A 20,744-nucleotide genomic window follows, 5' to 3' on the forward strand; every position below is an offset into this window, starting at 1 on the left:
GCTGGTGGGCTCGTTCCCTTTTTGGTTTCAGTCCCCTAGATAGCACCAACTGGTGTGTCTGTGCATCCAGCTAAATGTTTTATCAACCCTTCCCCATCTCCATATCAGGAGCTCTGTTTCCTAAACATGTCAGATGCACCTAGACTTTACCCACACTTTGTTTCACTCCTTTTTCACGTTAGGCTATTTCTCATCTTTATTTATTACACTTGGGTTCCTTCCCTCAAGAGAGGCATCATTGTTTTTCCCCACTGGTCCAAATCTCTGACTTCTAGACCTTAGGACTTGAAGCTTATTCTGATTCCTATAAGCCTCAGTGAACTTCTAATTACAACTGCACCATTTAGAATTGAGCCCACAGTACAATAATCAAGCTTATCCTAGCTGCTCCCTCAAACTTGGGCTTCTATCCCTAGATAGGTAATTTGATTAACCTATATGAGTAAGAATACTATGGAGCATAAAGTGGCTTGTTGTTGAGGTAAGTGCTAAATCTCTCTAGAAAGGCCCTGTGGTGTGGTGCATAAGAATGGGGATTCTGAAAGACTGTGAAAGATGTTTGAAGTTCCCCTTTGTCCACTTTCTAGTTGTATAATCATGCACCTATCTCTCACTCTTCGTAAGCATTACTTTCATAACAATACCACAGGCTGGGAGTGATAATTACTTGATAACAAGCAAGCCTCTTCTGCATCCATTCCCTTCACTTCATTTGTATATTATTCAGCTACTCCTTGACCTCAAGGGATAACCTCTGTTCTAGTTTATGAATTCTGGGAGCATTGGGGGGGGGGATATATTCTTAGAAAACAAAACAAAAGTTGATCCAGATGAGAAGGGAAAATTTAAGGAAAATGTCCATGCCCTATACCACCATCCACTGCCATGTCAGTCACTTTGATTAAATGACTATGTGATACCAGAAGAAGCTGTAGCCATGTTATCCAGAGAGCAAGGCTGATATTGTTTTCAGATGTCAAATCATACTCTTGATATCAGAGCTCCTCCAAACCAGCACGCTGAACCACTTAACCTCCAGTTTCTCTTATTAATGTCATGTGAGATTATTATATGCACTTATGCTAAGCATTGTTATACAAACACATGTATACACACACACACACACACACACACACACACACATATATATATATATATATATATATATATATATATATATATATGTCATATATACACATATGACAGATGAAGAACAGATGAGACAATGCTTGCCCAGTATTTGCTACACAGCGCCTTGTATAGTAAGGGTGCCATTGCATGAACCGGCAATGGCTGCTGATCAGCTTTACAGGTGGCCTTCTCATCTGCATTAGTACAATCTCACAGATCTAGCTTAACAAAGAAAACCTTTCACATAGCATACAATTAGAAAAGTGTAAAAGATAATAAAGAAACAAAAATGAAATTGACTCACACCAATATTGTCCTAGGGAGGAGAAAATGGGATTGATAAGACATACTTTGAAAGAAAAGTCGAGGCGAAGGAAAACAAAGCCACACAGAAGAAAAACCCCATAAGGATAGAGAGGAAACGGGTAAGATCACAGAAAGGGTTAGCAAAACCTTGAATAGTGTGCCCACATCTGCCTGAAAAAGCAGAGGAGCTTGGGACTCAGGGCAGAACTAAGATCCAACCTAAGACAGTCTACTCCAAACTCTGGGAGAGAGACAGCACTAGCAGAAAGGAGTTTTACACCAGAAAAATCTGTAAATCTGAAGGGAGCATTCAAATCATAGGTGATCAGCCAGAGCACAGCAGCAGGAGCCTGGTTAATAGGCCCTTAGCCACAAAAGCCCAATTGCAGAGAGTCCCTTTCTACTGTTAAATAAATAACTTTTCATAACCTAAAATCACAGTGCTGTATTCTTGGACAGATCATTCCTATGAAAGCTGAAAATAATGGAACAGGAGTTCTCATTCTTATTTTCTCTTCTAGGAAAATGTGTATGAAATAAGCAAAAGTAGAGATAAAAGATGTGAATTTATACACATGATGGTCTTAACCTTTATAAAGAAAATATGTACAGAAATATAACTTGAGAAAAGGATGCCAAGTATAAATGTTTATCTTATTCTAGATACTTTTCACATTTTTATACTTTAAAAGTATTTCTACATGTTCCAATATACATAGACATGACTTTTATTTATGGAATTACCTTCTTGGTAGTTTTTTCATTTCTTTAGAAATTTTTATTTGTTTCTTTCTTTTCTGTGGTAATGGGTAGTGAACATAGGACTTCATACATTCTAGGCATGTACTCAGCTATTGTGCTGTGTCTCCACCCTAGAGGTACTATTTTAAACCAGAAATACATCATCAAATAGTCCAGATTTAGTGCTTTCTCCTTGATTAACAATATATAAACAATTATGTATAAAATTGTTTTTGAGACAAGTTCTAATATTTTAATATGAAGGTTTACATGTACTATGCTGTCAACTGCTAGTTGATAGAACAAATTGTATAGAGTCTATCTTCCCTGATGGATGGAAATGACCTTGGGATGCTGAGCCATGAGATCTCCAATGGTTAAGAAAGGTACTTAACTCCTTCTAGGTGCTCACTAATTGCTTAATGGCTTAGTAAGTACCTAGCAATGGCTATGAATTTATACACTCTGTGTATAAATATACTTTTTTGTGTATAAATATACTTTGGGTGAACAAGCATGAGCGCTTCCATAATTACCTAAACTATTTTCTGATAGGTGGGTAATATACAAATTAGGAACATTCATTATCTCTGTATTAGCAGAAATACTATTGAAATTACCTAGCAATTGAAAGTCAGAAAAGAAATACATAAAATTCCACATGGTGATCTTATTTTACTGATCTTTCAGTAAGATACATTAAAACAATTTACCAAGATTAACTGTAGAAAGAATATCTTGTGTATTTATAAATGTATCACCTATCGATTAAAAAGCCTGTGGCCTATGGCTTAGGCCGGAAATAGAGGTGGGACATCTTGAAGGCAGAAAGGATTCTGAAGTAGAGCCAGGGAAATCCACCCAAGAAGATGTGAGGAGACAGACACATGGTACCTGAGCATAGGTAACCAGCCATGTGGCAGAATGTAGATTAAAAATAAATGGGTTAACTTAACTTGTGAGTCAAGTCAGAGAATAAGCTAGCTATATGCCCAAAGTATTTGTAAATATATTTTGAGTCTGAGTCTTATTTCTGGAAGCATGGGGCTGGGAGGGAGTACCAAACCTAACTTTAACAATTAATTAGCTGTAGTATTTAAATAAAATGATTTATTCTGAAGCTTTAGGTGTCAGTTGGGAAGAATGAGAGTCAGTAAAAACTGTTGGCTCTATGGCATGAGTTTGGGAGTATCTTGACCGAAACATTTTCTACTCTTAAATATCTTAAAATATCTTTAACATCAAAAATACCTACTTTTGCTGTTAGCAGTGAAATATAGCACACTAATGGGCTCAGGAAGAAGACTGTCTTGTATCTAAGTTCCTGCAGAGAGGGTAGGTAAAAGGAGAGGGGGCAGGAAAGGAGTTTCGGGGTGTGTGAAGAAGATAAACCGGGACTGAGGAGGCTTTGAGTGAGGGTGGCCCAGGCTAGTGAAAAGAAGTTCTTTAAATCCAAAAGAACCGCAGCAAACATTGTAAGTCTTAAAAATATGGCCCCAGGCCAGACCGAGTGTGAGAATGTTTGGGTAAAAACCAAGCTTTGTTAGGGAGTGTAACACCTCCAAGAGAGTATTTATCTTGTTACCAGGTGAAAATCCAAACACAGATGCTTCCTTGGGAAGCTGTTGAAACAAAGATCCAGTATATCTGTGATTCAGCTACTTGAGAAAACTAATCAAGGCCCTAAGACTTGTCATGCTAAAGGCATGCACGGGACACTTTCAGAACAGTGACTGTGAGTCACTCATCACACATATCAGATGAAACTAGATGCTTACAATCTAGCGTTTCCTTAGAGGGACCAATAATGATAAGATGTTAGACTCATCTAGACTCAACTGTGCTCATCATCCCACCTACATTATCCTTGTGGATAATTTATGAGTAAACACGTTATATCTATATTTATAGACTAATTTAGTTTCTGTTTCTCTTGCATAATTTTACTCTGCCATGGTCATTGTTGTATACCTACAGCAAAAAAATACATTTTTATCTTAAATTTCATAAAATACATTTAGAAAACAAACTACCAGCAAATAACTGAGGTTTCTACAACTGGACATCAATTACTTCTGTTTTCATCCTCTCACAGATTTCTGTATTTATTTTCTTAAGGGTAGATAAAGTATCAGACTGCTCAATAGTCCTAGTAACATACAAAAATGCTTTTCAAATAGAATTTAGACTCTGCCGTCTGTAAAGGCACAGGGGCAAATCCCTTTATTTTAAATGAGTGGCAAGACATTCATGTATATGCCTTGGGGCTGAGATTTTTATCTCCTTCCTAACAGCCTTATTTAGACCTGGGTAAAAGTGAGGAGGAGGGAAAAGAGATTAATCCCATTCATTAGTCATAAAGCAGTGACTACAGAGGCAGGAAGATGATTGATGGGTGGGGAAAGAAAGGATTCAGATCCCAATGACTCCAGAAGACTTTCCAGTCCTGACCTCTGCCCTCATCCTGAGAATTTTACTTCTATCCTCCCCACAGACATCTCCATTTGACCATCCCATGGCTTTCTAAGTTCACCTATCTAAACTGACACATCAAGTCCCTCTGTCCCAGACCTATTTCTCCTCGTCTACTTCTTTGTCTAGCAATCACCAAGTTAAATTCAAAGCAACACCCTTTACTTATTTTAAATTTCCTCTCTTCTCCCCATGCTCTTTAAATTATTTATCCAGTCTTGAACTCATTAGGTTCATTATATGATCCCTTAACCAATGATAAGTTTGATTAATTTGCAGCATAAATCTGACTCCACCATGACTCTCCTTAAAGATTTTCTGTATGTGTCTATAAACTATGAAGTAAAGTCTACCCTAGGCTTATATAAGTTGGAGGCCATCTAGACTAGTGCAGTTCTAATCATATTAAATTAGTTGCTATAATGTATTTAGTATAATTCTTGGCACATATAGCATTAATGATCAGTATTATTTGATGCCTATTAATGTACCTAGATTGTACCTAAGTTCATATACATACATATATATGTATATGAACTTAGGTACTATATATATATATATGTGTGTGTGTGTGTGTGTTTGTGTGTGTGTGTGTGTGTGTATGTGTGTGCTTTTATATATTTATTTCGTGAAAGATATCTGACAGAAGAATCTGTGCACTTTGGCCTTTAATGAAGTAGACTTAGTACACTATGTGTTGTGGAGCATATTCAAAGTTTTTGAACTAAAATGAGAGCAAACTTCAGTGCCTTGCTTGGCTCTTTCATACTGTTGAGAGCCTGAAAGGATGGCCTTTTTGTTTTCCTTCATCTCCTATGCAAATGGAAAAATATCTCTAGTCCAGGTTGCATACAAGGAAATAGCTACGAAGCAGAAAAAATCCTAACTCTGCAAATTCTGGGAACTTCAGATTCGCATAGGAGTCCATCAACAGAGGAACATAAACCATGATCTTCAGTGGTGGCAGTGGGCACAAAGGCCGTGGCAGCATCAGGAAGTTTATCCACTGTTCCAGGGTTTGGTGGGGGTCACACAGGTTCTGGTCCACAGAGTTCTAAGCAGTTCAAAAGTACTGAGTGAGAGTAATGGATGGTAAATATCAAAGAATGAAAGAAGAGGACTCTATACTTTGGACACAGAACCAAGAGAAACCAAGGTACAGCTAGCTGTGAGTTTCATCCATATTGCCTGGCTTTCACAGTGTCAGATGGTATTATGCAGACTGCTGAGGAAAACATAACAACTCACCAAAAGTATTATACAGTTGTACATATTGTGAGATTCAGTAATAACATCCCAGGCATGAAGTACCCTCAACTGCAAGAAGTGTCATTACCAGTACACAGATATCCAACCACTTTCTCACTGAATTTGAGGCCAGATTCATAGAAGGATATTCATGCTTGGTTCTGTAAGTCTAGCTAGGACCCTATGCCTGGGAAGTCATAGGCATTTGAATGAAACCCATTACTGTCTTCTGTTGTTTTGCTAAATGGTTTTGTTGTAAACTAGCTTCTAAACACTTGCACTTAAAACCTATAAATGAATGCTGTAGACATTGAGAAGCTTCTTCCTACATTGCATAGTGGTTAATGTCTATAACTGGCTAAAGTTCCAAGAATATATCATGATGGAGTTCCTAAATGGGACAACCAAATCACCTATCACCTCCTGCAAGACTTAGAAAACTGTGAAGAGTATGGAGCTGAAATAATGTCAGATCCAAGAAATGGTTAGAATTGCAGCACAAAAATCTTTTACGTGTGATGTAGCTATTGCATTATTGTGGCCATGGTCTCACTGCAGCTGTGTTATCTGAATGAGTCTTGCATAACATTTCATCATGGATGGCTGCGTGTCCAGGAGGCCTTTCTTTTCCCAGCAGGATTACTAGTGGGGGCTAGGGGAAATCTTCAGTGTTGTAACCACTGATAAGATATCCTGTTCCAGTAACTTTCCACCCTCTCTCACAAAGAAAATACTAATTAAAAACTTATAAATTCAAAATGGCAAAAATGAAGGTACAAAGGTAGAAATGGGAAGCAGGAGGGGGAAGAAGTGAAAGAGAGGAATGAGGGGAGATGACCACAATTTGTTATATAAATATATGAAAGTGTGAAGTAATGACACAGAAATAAGGAGTCCCAAAGGAAAGCTGCCTTGTTTGACTTGCTAAGGTTTTGAATACTTAGCCACACATGCAAGAAAATAAAAAATATATATAGAAATATATAGAAAGAAAAATACTTTTGAAGAAGCAGGAAAGTATCATATTCCAGGTAATAGGTTACATAAAGGTTTTTAAGAATGTTAGCTTTACAGAAAAACTTACTGAGATAATTTTTGTTTTTGGCATTCACAGAATTGGCTAAAGCAATTCTGCAAAGATCAGAACATCTCTGATTTCTGTCAGGTCAGAACTTGCTATGCCCTATTTTTCCCTGTTACTAGCTTCTAGGTATTTATATCCAAGGTTTTTATTTACTTATGGTCTGAGTCAGGAGAATGAAAACCCTACATATATTATTTTGCAATGAGTTTTGCTTTAACTGCAGCTGCAACGGCACTTCTGTTGTGTCAGTTAGTTTCAGTGTTCACACCCATAAACAGTTGATGCCTTTGGGTAAAGGGAGTCGTTCTTTTCACAAGCAGGCAAGGCATAACACTGAGTGTGGTGATTTGTGACATCCTCATGTTTAGTGATTTTGGTTTATTATAACTGATGATCCAGTATCAGTCTCAGGCTTAGCATGATGTGGAGATGGTCGAGATACAAGTAAAACTCTAGCTTTACTCAAGACAGACAGACTTCCTCTGTGTTCGTGTACATATATCTTAGAGTTGTGAATGTTTAACTATTTTTAATCTACAACAAATTCCTGCTCTCCTGGACCTGAAATTAAAAAGCCCCATTTCAAAATAAAATTGAAAAACAGCAACATTAGTTTTTTTTTTATTTTTTTAGGAAAAAAAAAAAAACAAATTTAGCCATCACTTTTTTCTACAGGAGAGTAATGACCCCTTCCTCGGTATCAGTGACTCATGTTGAAATGACATTGCATAATTTTCTAATATGTCATCATAGGCTTAAAGTAAGATCCTTTTTCTTCTAATCTTATTGATGTGGAAACATAATGTTCATGTTTCAAAAGTCCTAAAATAGTATCGTAAGCTATAGTAATGTCAGCTAGTGGGAGAGCATTGTCCACTGTACACTCAATGCCCAGCACTGCTATATCTATATTTATATATATGCATATGTATGTAAGTGTGCCTCTGTCTATGCATGCATTTGTGTATCTCTTTTTCTCTCTTTCTCGTGTGTTTGTTTGTGTGTGTGTGCGTGTGTGTGTGTGTGTGTGTGTGTGTGTGTGTGATTGATGCTCATGAGTTCCAACAGTTTTGAGTAAAATTACTAAGTTGGTAAAATTTGAAAAGATTTATATACTATATGTGTAAAAACTAGAATATTGTTGTTATAAATGAAATTAAACAGAGACATATTAAAATTTTTCTGATTTAAGATATACATTCGATATTCTTATTTTTGTTGCAAACACTCTAACAAATACCTCCACTATAGTGCTACTCTGATCTAATAACAGCTATGTATGGGCTTTCATGTACACATGTCTTTGAATTTCTCTTTCTTTACATTCTGAGGCCATAAATTTATATGTTTGTCTCCTAGTTTGCTTTTATGTAAAGTGGCAAACACCAAGACTAAAAGCATAATTAGAACAAAACAATTATTTGGCTGTTGCTCGTCCATCACTGTCCATCGTTGAGGTAAATGAGGCGAGGAGCAGAGATAAGAATCATGGACAAATACCGTTTACTGGCCTATTCAAAGGCTAAATTCAGCTACCTTTCTTATACAGTCCAGGTACAGCTATCCAGAGATGGCACATCCCACAGTGGGTTGGGCCCTCACACAGCCAGCACTCAGCAGTCACACACACACACAAAAAAATGTATCAGAGACATGCTCAAAGGCTCGTCTGATAGAGCAGCTCCTCATTTGAGGCTCCCTCTTTTCTATATGTTAAATTGACAACCAAGATGAGCTATCACAGATTTCAAACAATTTATCAAGCTTCAATACACTTTTACTAACATCATGTTTTGACAATTATTTAAGATCAATGATGTATAAGCGGAAGAAATTGGAAAAAAGTACTCACCACAGAAGCAAGAAAACCTAGTTTGACAACTTGCGTTCAGGTTTAAAGAAAAATGGTGGCCCATGCTCTTAATCTCATTGCTGAAGAGGTAGAGAGAGGCAGATCAAGCTCCCGGTCAAAATGAGAGATCTTGTCTCTAAACCAAGGTGGCAGGCACTTTGAGAAATGACACCTGAGCCTCACCTCACCCTCCAGAAGTATGCTGATGTGTGGCATTAGTCCTGGAGAAATGCAAACAAGTATCTTCTCACTTCACATGGGGAGTTCATGAGAGACCAAAGTAAGATACCACCAAAGTCTAACATAGGAACCAATGTGTTTCACTGGGGTCATTTACAAAAACAGGAATGACCCAACTATAGCTCTAACTTTAAAGCCCAACTCAGCATGAATGGGAGCTCATGAAAGCAGGAACATGGAGCACACTGCATAGTTTGTAGACAGCTTAAAAGGTTTGAGTGTGTTCTTAGTAGGTAGTTCAGTAGGCCTTAGCATCTTCCATAAAACACAGTCTCTGCATCTTCTAGGCAACCAAGCTTGTCTAAGAGTGTCTCCCAGCAGTCCTTACAGCCTAGGTATGATTCGGTATACAGGAACTACTGAGTCTGGTCAATTTCAAGGATTTCTTGAATTGTGCACTTTTTGAGATGGAGTGTTTCGCCTTCTCTGACCCCTTTGTCTTAATGAGAGTCCCTCTAAAGAGGAAGGTCTTAAATTCAGGGGAAACTGGTACACAGCTTACGCATGAGCACTGCACATATATGTGTGCAACACACACATAGAGGTGAACATTCCAAAAAGTTTAGGGATAGATTTCAAGATGAGAAAACAGTCAAGAGGTTTGACTTCTTTATAATAGATGGTAAAGGATTAAGTTAAACCCAAAGTCAGTGATCATTTCTCTGATAATTTACATATTCTTTCCAGTTTGAACATGATTGTTTTGGGTTTTATTGTTGCTTAAGGAGCTGTTAGATTCTCCATGACCCAAAAAATAGTTGACTATGTCAGTTCTGAACAATGGAGGTATGAAGTCCTCAGTAACTGTGGTAAGTAGGGTTTTCATGACATTGCTTCCTCAGGCAAGACCTTCCCTAACATCTTATCCATAGACATGGTTAACGTTGTTCTATATTGGGAACTGTAGAAAAGTGTGGAGAATTCTTTGAAAGGTATTCAACTAAATCTTCTCTTCAGGGAAGATAATGTAAAATGAAAATAAAGTTGTAAACAGTTCTGAAGAAATCAAAGCCTTCTACAATGAGAAAGTTGATATTTGGTATATTAGGAAAAGACAGTAATCTTTGTTTAGATGAGATTATGAAATAATTTTGTAACATGTCACTCTGTTCTGATCCTAGAGTAACTGTGTTACGTTATGTTTTCTGTGACTTGTTTTATATACAGAACGAGCAGAGTATTGCTTAGATTTGAAGATAGCTCAGTTTCAAATGTCAGGGCAGCTACTCTCTGCTCACTTCCATTCCAATAGGCAAGCAATAACACTTTCTGAAATGACAAACTCAATATGCATTCAAAGATTAAATAACCTGATGAAGAGTTACAAAAAATGGTGCCGATTCTCATCGGTTCACTTGCTTCATCATTTTAAGGTCAATTCTCAGTACATTTGTGGTTTTCCAGTTGACTTCGTGTTTGATTGAATGTTTGGGTGGGAGTCTAATACATATGGTTTTGTTCTCATATAGAATCTTTGTAACATATCTTGTCTTTTAATTTTCAATTAAAGGTGTAAATATACAGATTTCAACTTTCCCTTTCTTACTCATGGTCTATTTATTCTTTTAAATTCATCCTGAGGCAGTTATGACAATTTTTATTTCTCAAGAAATTATCCCATACTTTTAGAGTCTCAAGTACCATCTGTTATGACTTTTTCTTTCTAATTCAACATTATAAGTTCTTGTCTTTCTCTTTAATTTTTAATTTGCAGTGCTTATAACTTGTCTGATATGCAACTTCTTCTTAATTTTATAAATTCTTTTAAAAGTAGTCTTTTGTTAATCCTTTGAGAATTTTATGTAATGTATTTTGAGCACATTCATTCCCTCATTCCCATCTCCACTCCTACCTTCTACTCTATTTGCTCTCTCTGTCTCTGTCTTTCTCTGTCTCTGTCTCTCTCTCTCTTTCTGTCTCTGTCTCTCTCTCTCTCTTTCTCTCTCTCTTTCTCTCTCTTTCTTCTTTTTTCTCTCTCACCTAAACCCTAAAGCAGTGGATGAAAGGCCCTGCTGTTGCCCAAATCCTTCAAAAACCTTCCAAGAACAGCTCTCAACTTCATATGGAAACACAAAAATCTTAGGATAGCTAAAACAATCCTGAACAATAAAAGAATTGCTGGAGGTCTCACCATCCCAAATTTCAAGTAGTACTACAGAGCTGTAGTAAACAACCAACCAAACAAACAAACAAGACTCCATGATCAATGAAATTGAATTAAAAACTCTGATATAAGCCCATACATTTATGGACACCTCATTTGGTTTTTTTTTTTTTTTTTAATAAAAAAGAAAGAAAAACATACTGGAAAACAGACAGCACCCTCAACAAATGCGGCTTGACAAACTGGATGTGAGGATGTAGAGGAATACAAATAGATTCACACTTAACACCCAACACAAAATTCAAGTCCAAATGGATTAAGGACGTCAATATAAAGCTAGATACACTGAATCTGATAGAAAAGAAAGTGAAGAATAACCTTGAGCAAATATGTATAGGACACAACTTCCTGAACAGACACCAATAGCACAGGCACTATGATCAACAGCTAATAAATGGGACCTTATAAAACTGAAAAGCTTCTGTAAGGCAAAGGACAACATCAGTCAAAGTGACAGCCTACAGAATAGAAAAATATTTCGCCAACACCACATTTAATAAAGAACTAATAACCAAAATATATAAAGAACTTTAGAAACTGGACATCATAAAAACAAATAAGTGTAAAAATGCAATATCAAATGTTTAGATCTAAATAGAGAAAACTCAAATGGCCAAGAAACACTTAAAGAAATGTTCAACATTATTAACCATCAGGGAAATGCAAATTAAAACTAAATTGAGATTCCACTTTATACCTGTCATAATATAACATAGTTTATGATGTAACATAAAATAAATGACAGCTCATTCTAGTAATAAGAGAATAAGAGAAACACCCATTCCTTGGTTGTTGGAGTGTAAACTTGTATCACCACCATGGAAATTAATATGGCAGTTCCTCAGAAAGTTCTTCAAGACTCAGCTATACCACTTTTAGGCATATACCCAAAGGATACTTCATTCTACCACAAGGACACTTGTTCAACCATGTATACTACTACCTTATTCATAATAACCAGAAAGGATTAACCTAGATGTCCCTCAACAAACAGATAAAGAAAATGTGGTACATTTCTACAATAAAATATTACTCAATTGTTTAAAACAATGGCATCATGAAATTTGCAGGAATGTGGATGGAACTAGAAAAAAATCATCCTGAGTAAAGTAATCCAGACCCAGAAATGTAAATATGGTATATATTAATTTACATATGGATACTTATATATGAATGTCAAGCACCGTTTCTGAATGAGTCATTTCACCACTCCTCAACCAGCTTTTCACTATAGGTTACAGTTCATATTTTGACTTCTACTCCATTAAATGCATTAAACAATCACAAGATAATAATTTATGTACACATGCTCATGGCAGTATATATTTAAGTTGTTAATAATTTTTGTGATCTGATATGATTTTTCAAAGGAACACCCATCCAGAATATACTTTGATGTGAAATTTTTAAACTTTAATTACCTAGCATGTGCACAATTGTTGGGAATTGGTTCTAATGCTTTGTCTTAATTCAGCTTCCAAAGCCACACTTCCAAACCCGAGGGTCCCTGTCCCAAGGTGGCTTCAATTGGTAATAAAGAATTGCCATACAGCCAATGGCTGGGCAGGGAGATAGAGGTAGGACATTTACATTGCACAGGCAAGAGAGAGAGAGAGAGAGAGAGAGAGAGAGAGAGAGAGAGAGAGAGAGAGAGGCAAAGGCAGAGGCAGAGGCAGAGACAGAGACAGAGAGACAGACACAGAGAGAAACAGAGACAGAGAGAAAGAGGGAGAGAGAGAGAGAGAAAGGAGGATGAGGAGGAGGAGGACAAAGAGGAGAATCACCATGACTTAGAGAAGGATCAGGTTTCAGAGCTTCAAGAGAGAAAGTATTCAACAATGTAGATGGAAAAGGATGCAGCTCTCTGGGGAGGGGCTGCCTAGAAGGTAACAAAACAACAAAAATAAAATATAGACTTAGAAAGTTTTTGGCCAGAAATACTGGAGGCAAGTGTGTGCTAGCCACAGGGAGGTTTAGAAGTGCCCAACCATTGAGCTAGTCAAGGTGTATCAAAATTAGCTGGTGTGTGTGTGTGCGTGTGTGTGTGCGTGTGCGTGTGCATGTGCGTGTGCGTGTGTATGTGTGTGTGTATCTCATTCATAAATCCAGAGACCTGTGGGGTGGGTGCAGCTCATGTGATGAGCCAAAGCAATTTAACTAATTCACAGCTACATACAATGACTTAACTTTCGTTTCCTTGATTACTGAGACCTGGAGTCCTCCCTTCCATAATATTGTGGTAAGGTGGATTCTCTCTGTTTTCAACACTCATTTGTATGTGAAGTCTTCTTCAAAAAAGGATCTACCTACAAATTTATTCTTGTAAATTTGTTCTGTAGAAAAAGTTTAGACTAGCAACATGGCTACTCTACCAAGGGATTAAATCCAATGATCTTCTAGATCTATATCATCTTGATCCAGCTGGAATGTAGACATGCTGTGAATTATTGTTTGATCAGGCAGGAATACAAACATGCCCTTAGTACATACTTTTAATCTTTAACAATGAAAGGAAGGTTAATTTGTAGAAGGAAGCAGCAATGTTTGAAAGTGGCATCTAATTGAGGGGAAGACAAAGTAGACAAAGTAACAAATAAGAGAAAGGGTTGACAGAATGAGTCAGAGATAGGATACTTGCAACTCACACAAAAACTCAGAGGAAGGGAAGTTACTTAATAGCATCAAGCAAGAAGAGAAGTGTAGTATGGTGTATGTATGTCAGTTTTACCAGGATAGTATTACAGAGACAGGTTGCACAGAGAATAAACTAGACACAGGTGAAGACAGAACAAACCAGAGAATGAGAAGGAGCCAGAAGAATGCATTGCCAAAGTTAGTATAAGGCCAAGCAGAGCAATTCAGTCAGAAGCCAAGAGAAGCTGGATTGAATCAGCCATTTTGGAAAATTAGATTGGAATGAGGCTTAGAAGCTTCTAGGCCCAGGTTTAGAGATAGAGGAGAGAAAGATATGTTCTGGGCTCAGTCTAAGCCATGTATTGGTACAGCTTGTGTATGGTTCTCATCTCACCCTCATCTGAGAAAATAAAGGTGCCCTTTACATTGTTTAATCAAAAGTTAACTCATCTACGCTTCCTTTTGGGTAGTTTTTACTAGCAACTTTGTGTGCCTGCCAAGAAAAGGATCTGTAACTTGAAACATGCTTTAGTGTTTTTCTTTTATTTTAAACAAGTAGCTTAAATGTCTATGGAAACTTCTAAGTCTATGCATGTTTTAGAATAAGACCTCTAAACATAACTGGATTATTCTCTTGGATAGGGACATAAGAAGAGACAGATAAAGTATTCAGTGAAGGATGACTCAATGGTCTGTTCCTTTGGGACATCTAGAGTATTGGATTGGCTATGAGGTATTGGATTGGCTATGAGGACTGACCTCTCTGGAGAATAATGACTAATAAATTTCTGGAATCCTTTAATGTCTCTACAATTTAGTATTCAAACTTTCAGTTATTATTCCTTTTCCACTGTTGCATCTCTGATGTGATCTCTGGCTTACAACAACTCAAAGGCTTACCCTCATTTTATCTCTATCCAAACATCAACTTTCAGAAACAGGATGCTGACTGGGGTGTATGATGTGAAACTGAAGTTCTAATCGCTTTATTAATGGGTTACTAATCTTTCTATTTTTGCTTTCTTCTATTCCCCGTATCTAAGGTAACTGGTAAGAAATTTTCAGCTTGGCGGTTCCTCAGAAAATTGGACATAGCACTGCCTGAGGACCCAGCTATACCACTCCTGGGTATATACCCAGAAAATGCCCCAACATATAACAAAAATATGCTCCACTATGTTCATAGCAGCCTTATTTATAATAGCCAGAAGCTGGAAAGAACCCAGATGCCCTTCAACAGAGAAAGGGATACAAAAAATGTGGTACATTTACACAATGGAATATTACTCAGCTATTAAAAATAATGAATTCGAGAAATTCTTAGGTAAATGGATGGAACTAGAAAATATCATCCCGAGTGAGGTAACCCAGTCACAAAAGAACACACATGGTACTTACTCACTTGTAAGCGGAGATTAGCCCAAAAGTTTGAAACAACAAAGATTCAACTACCAGACGACATGAAGCTCACGAAGAAGAAAGAACAAGTGAGGATGCCTAGGTTTTTCTTAGAAGAAGTAAGTAAATACCCAAGGGAGCAAATATGGAGACAAAGTGTGGGACAGAATCTGAAGGAGAGGTTGTATGGAGACCATTCCACCTGGGTATTCATTCCATGTGCAGTCACCAAAATTAGACGCTGATGTGGATGTCAGGAAGGGAAAGCTGACAGCAGCCTGATAAGGCTGTCTGTCTCCTTAGAGGTCCCCCAGAGTCTGACATACCCAGAGGCAGATACTCAGAGTTAACCACTAATCTGATCAAAGGTTCACAATGGAGAAGTAAACTGAAGGAGCCTAAAGGGTTGGTGGCCCCATGAGGAGAGCAACAATACCAACCAGCCAGAGCTCCCCAGGGTCTAAACCACCAGCCTAGGAGCACATATGGAGAGACACATGACTCCAGCTGTATATGTAGGGGAGGATGGCCTTGTTGGGCATAGGTGGGAGAGGAGGTCTTTGGTACCTTGAAGGCTGAGCACTGAGTGTGAGGGGGAATCTGAGGGTGGGGAGGGAGATTGGGGGGTAGGTGGATAAACACTCTCATAGAAGCAGGAAAAGGGGGGATGGGATAAGGGGTTCCTGGGTGGTGGTGGGAATGCAGTAAGAGGATAAAATTTGAAATATAAAAATTATATCCAATAAAAGAGGGAAGAAAAAAAAGAAAAGCAGTTAGAACCAACATCCTTAATAAAATGTCAGCCCTCTTTAAAAAAAAAAAAAACTATCTTGATACTAAAATTTGTGTTGAGAATTGTATATTGCAGAATGATCAGCCTTGGTGTATCTACTCAACAAGCAAGCTGGGCAGACCTGCTCAAACCTCTGAGGTCTGGGAATTCCATCTGGAGGCAGTGAAGACACAGCATCAGAGGCTTATCAATTTGCTCTTCCCCCCACTCCTCTTCTAATATCTCAATGCCCATAATCAGCTTGAAGAAGCTAATGAAGAGTCAGCGCCCCTATTCCCTAGGCTTGGGGACTAAGGTGGTAAATGTTGGGCTGTCTTTCTAGGGAAAAGTAGTGGTTTTGTGGGAATAGAGAGGATTAAATAGGGTTTATTGCATAGCCATAACCCATTAGTAGAAATCTGTATAATTAGTATCAAGATGAAGATATAAATTCTTAAACGGCACCAATTTACTTTGATTACAAATTTTAAGGTTTTCATTGGTACGAGCTTCTTATTGATATAAGAGTAAGATGAATATTGCTACTCTCATAGGCATTGTGCCTGTATAACACATTTAGGAATACAAGGCTTAGACCCAGTCCTTCTTTAACTTTTTTAACTGATTTGAGATGGTCAGCTTGTGAGTTAAGGGCCTATAGCAAATTCATGGCTTGGAGATTATTGTTAGGATGTTTTCTCTGTTTTATTTAGAAATAGCTGAGTGGAGTTAACAGACAACAGTCCAGATTACCTTACATGGATAGTTGGTTTTCAAAACATCAGAAATCCACAGAATTGAAGTGACAAACATTTCTGTATTAATGTTCCTTTTTGATTAGAGACCTGTCTGCTCCTGACAGCTTCCTATATTGAATTCTAAGAAGAAATTGAGCATCTTTGGAGTTACTCCAGTTGTGGTGAGACAGCCACTAGACAAGAATTGCCTCTTTCCTTCTACAGACAAATTACTGTCCAGAAAAGGACACACTTGCAGTATAGTCGACTGATTATATCTGCCTAGACAGAGTAATCAGCCCTTAATAATTCTGCAGCACTAAGGTCTGTCAGATGATCCTGGGCCAGAAGGCAGAAGAACAGATGCTCCAACGTTTTGTAGTAGAGGGAGTGTCCAGGTGTTCAGAGGTCTCTATAAATTGGCTAAGTTTTAGAAGCTATGCTTTGTGCTTCCCACAATTATAGTTAACTCAGTCATTCTGGATTTCTGACAGGGTTGAAAACTTATAGCCTCATAGCCAATCCTGACTATTTACCTTGAGAGAAAAGATTTGAGTGGATGGTCGTCAGCTGACATTCATCCTAAAGCCAGATTCAGAACTAAATGTTTTAGTTAGGATAGATGACAGAGGTTCTGGTTAGTCAACAGAATGATGGACTGGGTATTAGGACTAGCTTGTACCTCACTGGTACAAATTGGCATAATTATGCTCTAATTGTATTTTGAGAGAAAAGTTTCATTTTAACAGGAAGGGTGATATGTAGGAGGAGCTAAGGTGGGAGGAGTACTGAGAGGAAGAGAAGGAGTAAGAAGAGGAGGAGAAGAAGGAGAGGAGAAGCTAGGTGATGAAAGAGAAAGAGGGGGGAGACAGGGAGGCAGATGCTCATGTATTTCCACCAGTCAAAGATAGTTGATATATCTAGGTTGGGTAGTGGGTTACACCTCTGATTGAGCAATACCAAACTTATAAAGCCTTTGATTAACATTTTTTTAAAAAATGTATAAGTGCAAAAAGGAAAAGGGAGCATGGGATAGGGGTTTTCTAAGGGGGGGAATGGGGAAAGGGGATAGCATCTGAAGTGTAAATAAAATATCCAATAAAACATTGAAAAAAAAGAAATTTTCAGCTTTCAGCACCCTTCTGCACATAAACTATAGTGATATTTAACCATTTTTAAGATTTAACTTTCTTGATTCTGCTAAATTTGCTGTCACTCACTATAATAAATTTATTTTTTACCATCCAAAAGTTATTACTGTATTCTCTCTCCCATTTCTCTGTCTCTGTAAGCTGAAACTTTAAGACATCAGTGCCAATAAAAAAAAACTCACTATTGTCTTGAGTAATTTTAGAAGAAACCTAAGGTATAATGAACATGTTTATTCTACCATCTTTAATCATCTGTTTCCAAAATTCCCACAGGATCCTCCCTAAAACATTGATGTTCCCGTTAGCTGACTGGACACATCATGACTAATGAAAGGAATGTTGTATCACTGGATGTCTTCTGGTGACCAATGTATTTTACCCTAGAGGTTTCCACTCCTTCCTGAGTTATGCCATGACTCCAGAGATGATGTACATCTGAGTTAAGTGAGCTATATATGAATTCTCATGAATTTTAGGGTCACATCTTAATGTTGCTTTAATATTTGTTCTTTCCTGGGTATATATCCACTGATAGTTCCAACCATCTCTGTCTTGAAACCTCACTTCCACCCCTCAGCATCTTGAAAGATATCAATTCCTGAGGAACTAACAGAGTCTGAAAATATAGGGTTTGTAAGCACTGATTTTAAAAAATGGGCAATGATCTGCCTTCACATAGGGTGTGTTCTTTGTTTCCCAGTTTCACCTTCTAGGCCAGAAAGTCTTTACACCAAACTTGCCAAGTTCAAGTTCATCATTTTGGAGCTCCAATTTGAATGCTTATTCCTGCCAATGCAAGAAGTCAGTAAATCATTCTCTCACATAATATCCTCAAGTTTCTTAATAGTTAACAAGTATCAGGTCACAAGTTCTTTCTTATTTAAAACAGTGTTCAGTGTAGCCTAGCTGGCTTCAAACTTGCTATGTAACTAAGGTTAACATTGAACTCCTGGTTTCCCTACCTCTACCTCCCAAGTGAGATCTTATTAATATGTAGATTCTGAATAAGCAGGTCTATGATGAGAGCTAAGCTTTTACAAGCTCTTGGGTAATTGTCACAGTTATCTTTTACCAACTTGACACAACTTGGACATAGCTAGGGAGAAGGAAACTCAACTTAGAAATTGCTTTCATCTGAGTGAACTGCGGGAATTTCTGTGGGACATTTTCTTAATTGGTAATTAATGCAGGGGAATCCAATCCACCCTTGGGTAGGGCTATCACTAAGCAGGTAGGTTTACATTCTGTAAGAAATGTGAGCAGGGCAATAACCATGGTTTCTCCTTTATTTCCTACTTCTAGATTTCTGCCTTGAAATCCTAATTTGGTTTTCCTTAATGATAGAGTTACTTTAACCTGTAAGCTAAATGAACTCTTTCTTCTCCAAGATGGCATTGACCAGTGTTTCATCATAGCAACAAAAGCAAACTTAAATGGATCTCCATTGTACTAGGTGCTATTAGTCTGAGAACCAATAGTGGATGGCAAGGCTCTGGGTATGCACTATCATTTTTGTATCATACTCTAAGCTCCAAGTTGGCCTCGCTAGTGTCCCACAGACATACTCAACCAGCTTCTGGTAAGCAGTGTAGCTGATGGCTTGACTTTACAGCACTCACAGAATTCCCACTGAGTGCTGAAGTCATGTGCCCAGAAAAGAGACTGAGGGGTGCCTGGGAGTACTGTATTCCCTTGGAAAGCCCATGGCCCAAAGCTGATACAGTAAGGATGCATAGGGCCAGTTTCTTACTTCTGACATGGCACAAATGCCAGAGATTCCTTCTGGAGTTCTCCGAGCATCAGTTAAGTTTGTGACACTACCTGACGACTGTTTTTTTAAGCATCTCCCCTTGCCCGTTCTGCTCCATTCCTACCTTCTGTCACTCTCTGTCCATCCACTTTCTCATGGTGGCACTTCCTGTATGAACCACATGTCTCAATGGCCTAACTTTTGAGAGAAATGAACGAGAATCAGGTGGTCTTCAGAGTGATGCTTAGCTTCAAATGGAATGATGGAAAAACATTGACAGTAGGATTATCCCACGCTAAGAACAGTAGGTGTGATTCCCAGCCTCAAGCTAGCTACTGAGTAACAGTAGGTGTCAATCTGTGCTGAAGGGCTGATTGAATAATGATGCCCAGTTTCATGATAGCGTTTACTTAAAACTTAACTTAATTTCCTGTTTATGAAATTATGGCAGAAATGAGTCCTCCCCATACAGAAATAGCATCTAATCAAGGCCTACCTAGTTCCCTTTTCACTGTTAACCCACCCGGCATTAGTGTGGAATGAACAGAAGGTACAGAGTAATCAGCAGCAAATGTCCCCAGGTCCGACTTCTTTAACCATGAGATCTAAGCCGTCAGCATTGACTACAGTCGGGCCAGCCCTTTCCTGTGGCTTGCCTTCCACTCCTACTCCAGGAAGGAAGACCAGAGCATGTAGTCATTGCCACATCAGATCAGAGCTGCTGCACCAGCATTCCTCTCAAACACTATACTCATCTAATCATGAGGGAAGACAGGAAGACTACTCCACACGCACACCCTGCTTCCTGCCTCTTTGTCACGACAGCGTATCGTGCAGCTGCCACGCTATGTGGCAACTAAATCATGTACACACTCTTGCACCATGTTTTGAAATGTAGGCCCAGCCAACAGGCGCGTGGAAGAATTTCATCACTCTAAAAATGGTGAGTGTGCACAGAACATTTTGAAGAACATGTTCACAAAATATCCTTTTTATGATTTCTAACAATTACTGTATAGTACATCAAAAACAGAAGGAAAATTGATGTGTGCACAGAGATTCAT

The sequence above is a fragment of the Arvicanthis niloticus genome, chromosome 10 (genome assembly GCF_011762505.2).
Source record: "Arvicanthis niloticus isolate mArvNil1 chromosome 10, mArvNil1.pat.X, whole genome shotgun sequence".
Taxonomy (NCBI): domain Eukaryota; kingdom Metazoa; phylum Chordata; class Mammalia; order Rodentia; family Muridae; genus Arvicanthis; species Arvicanthis niloticus.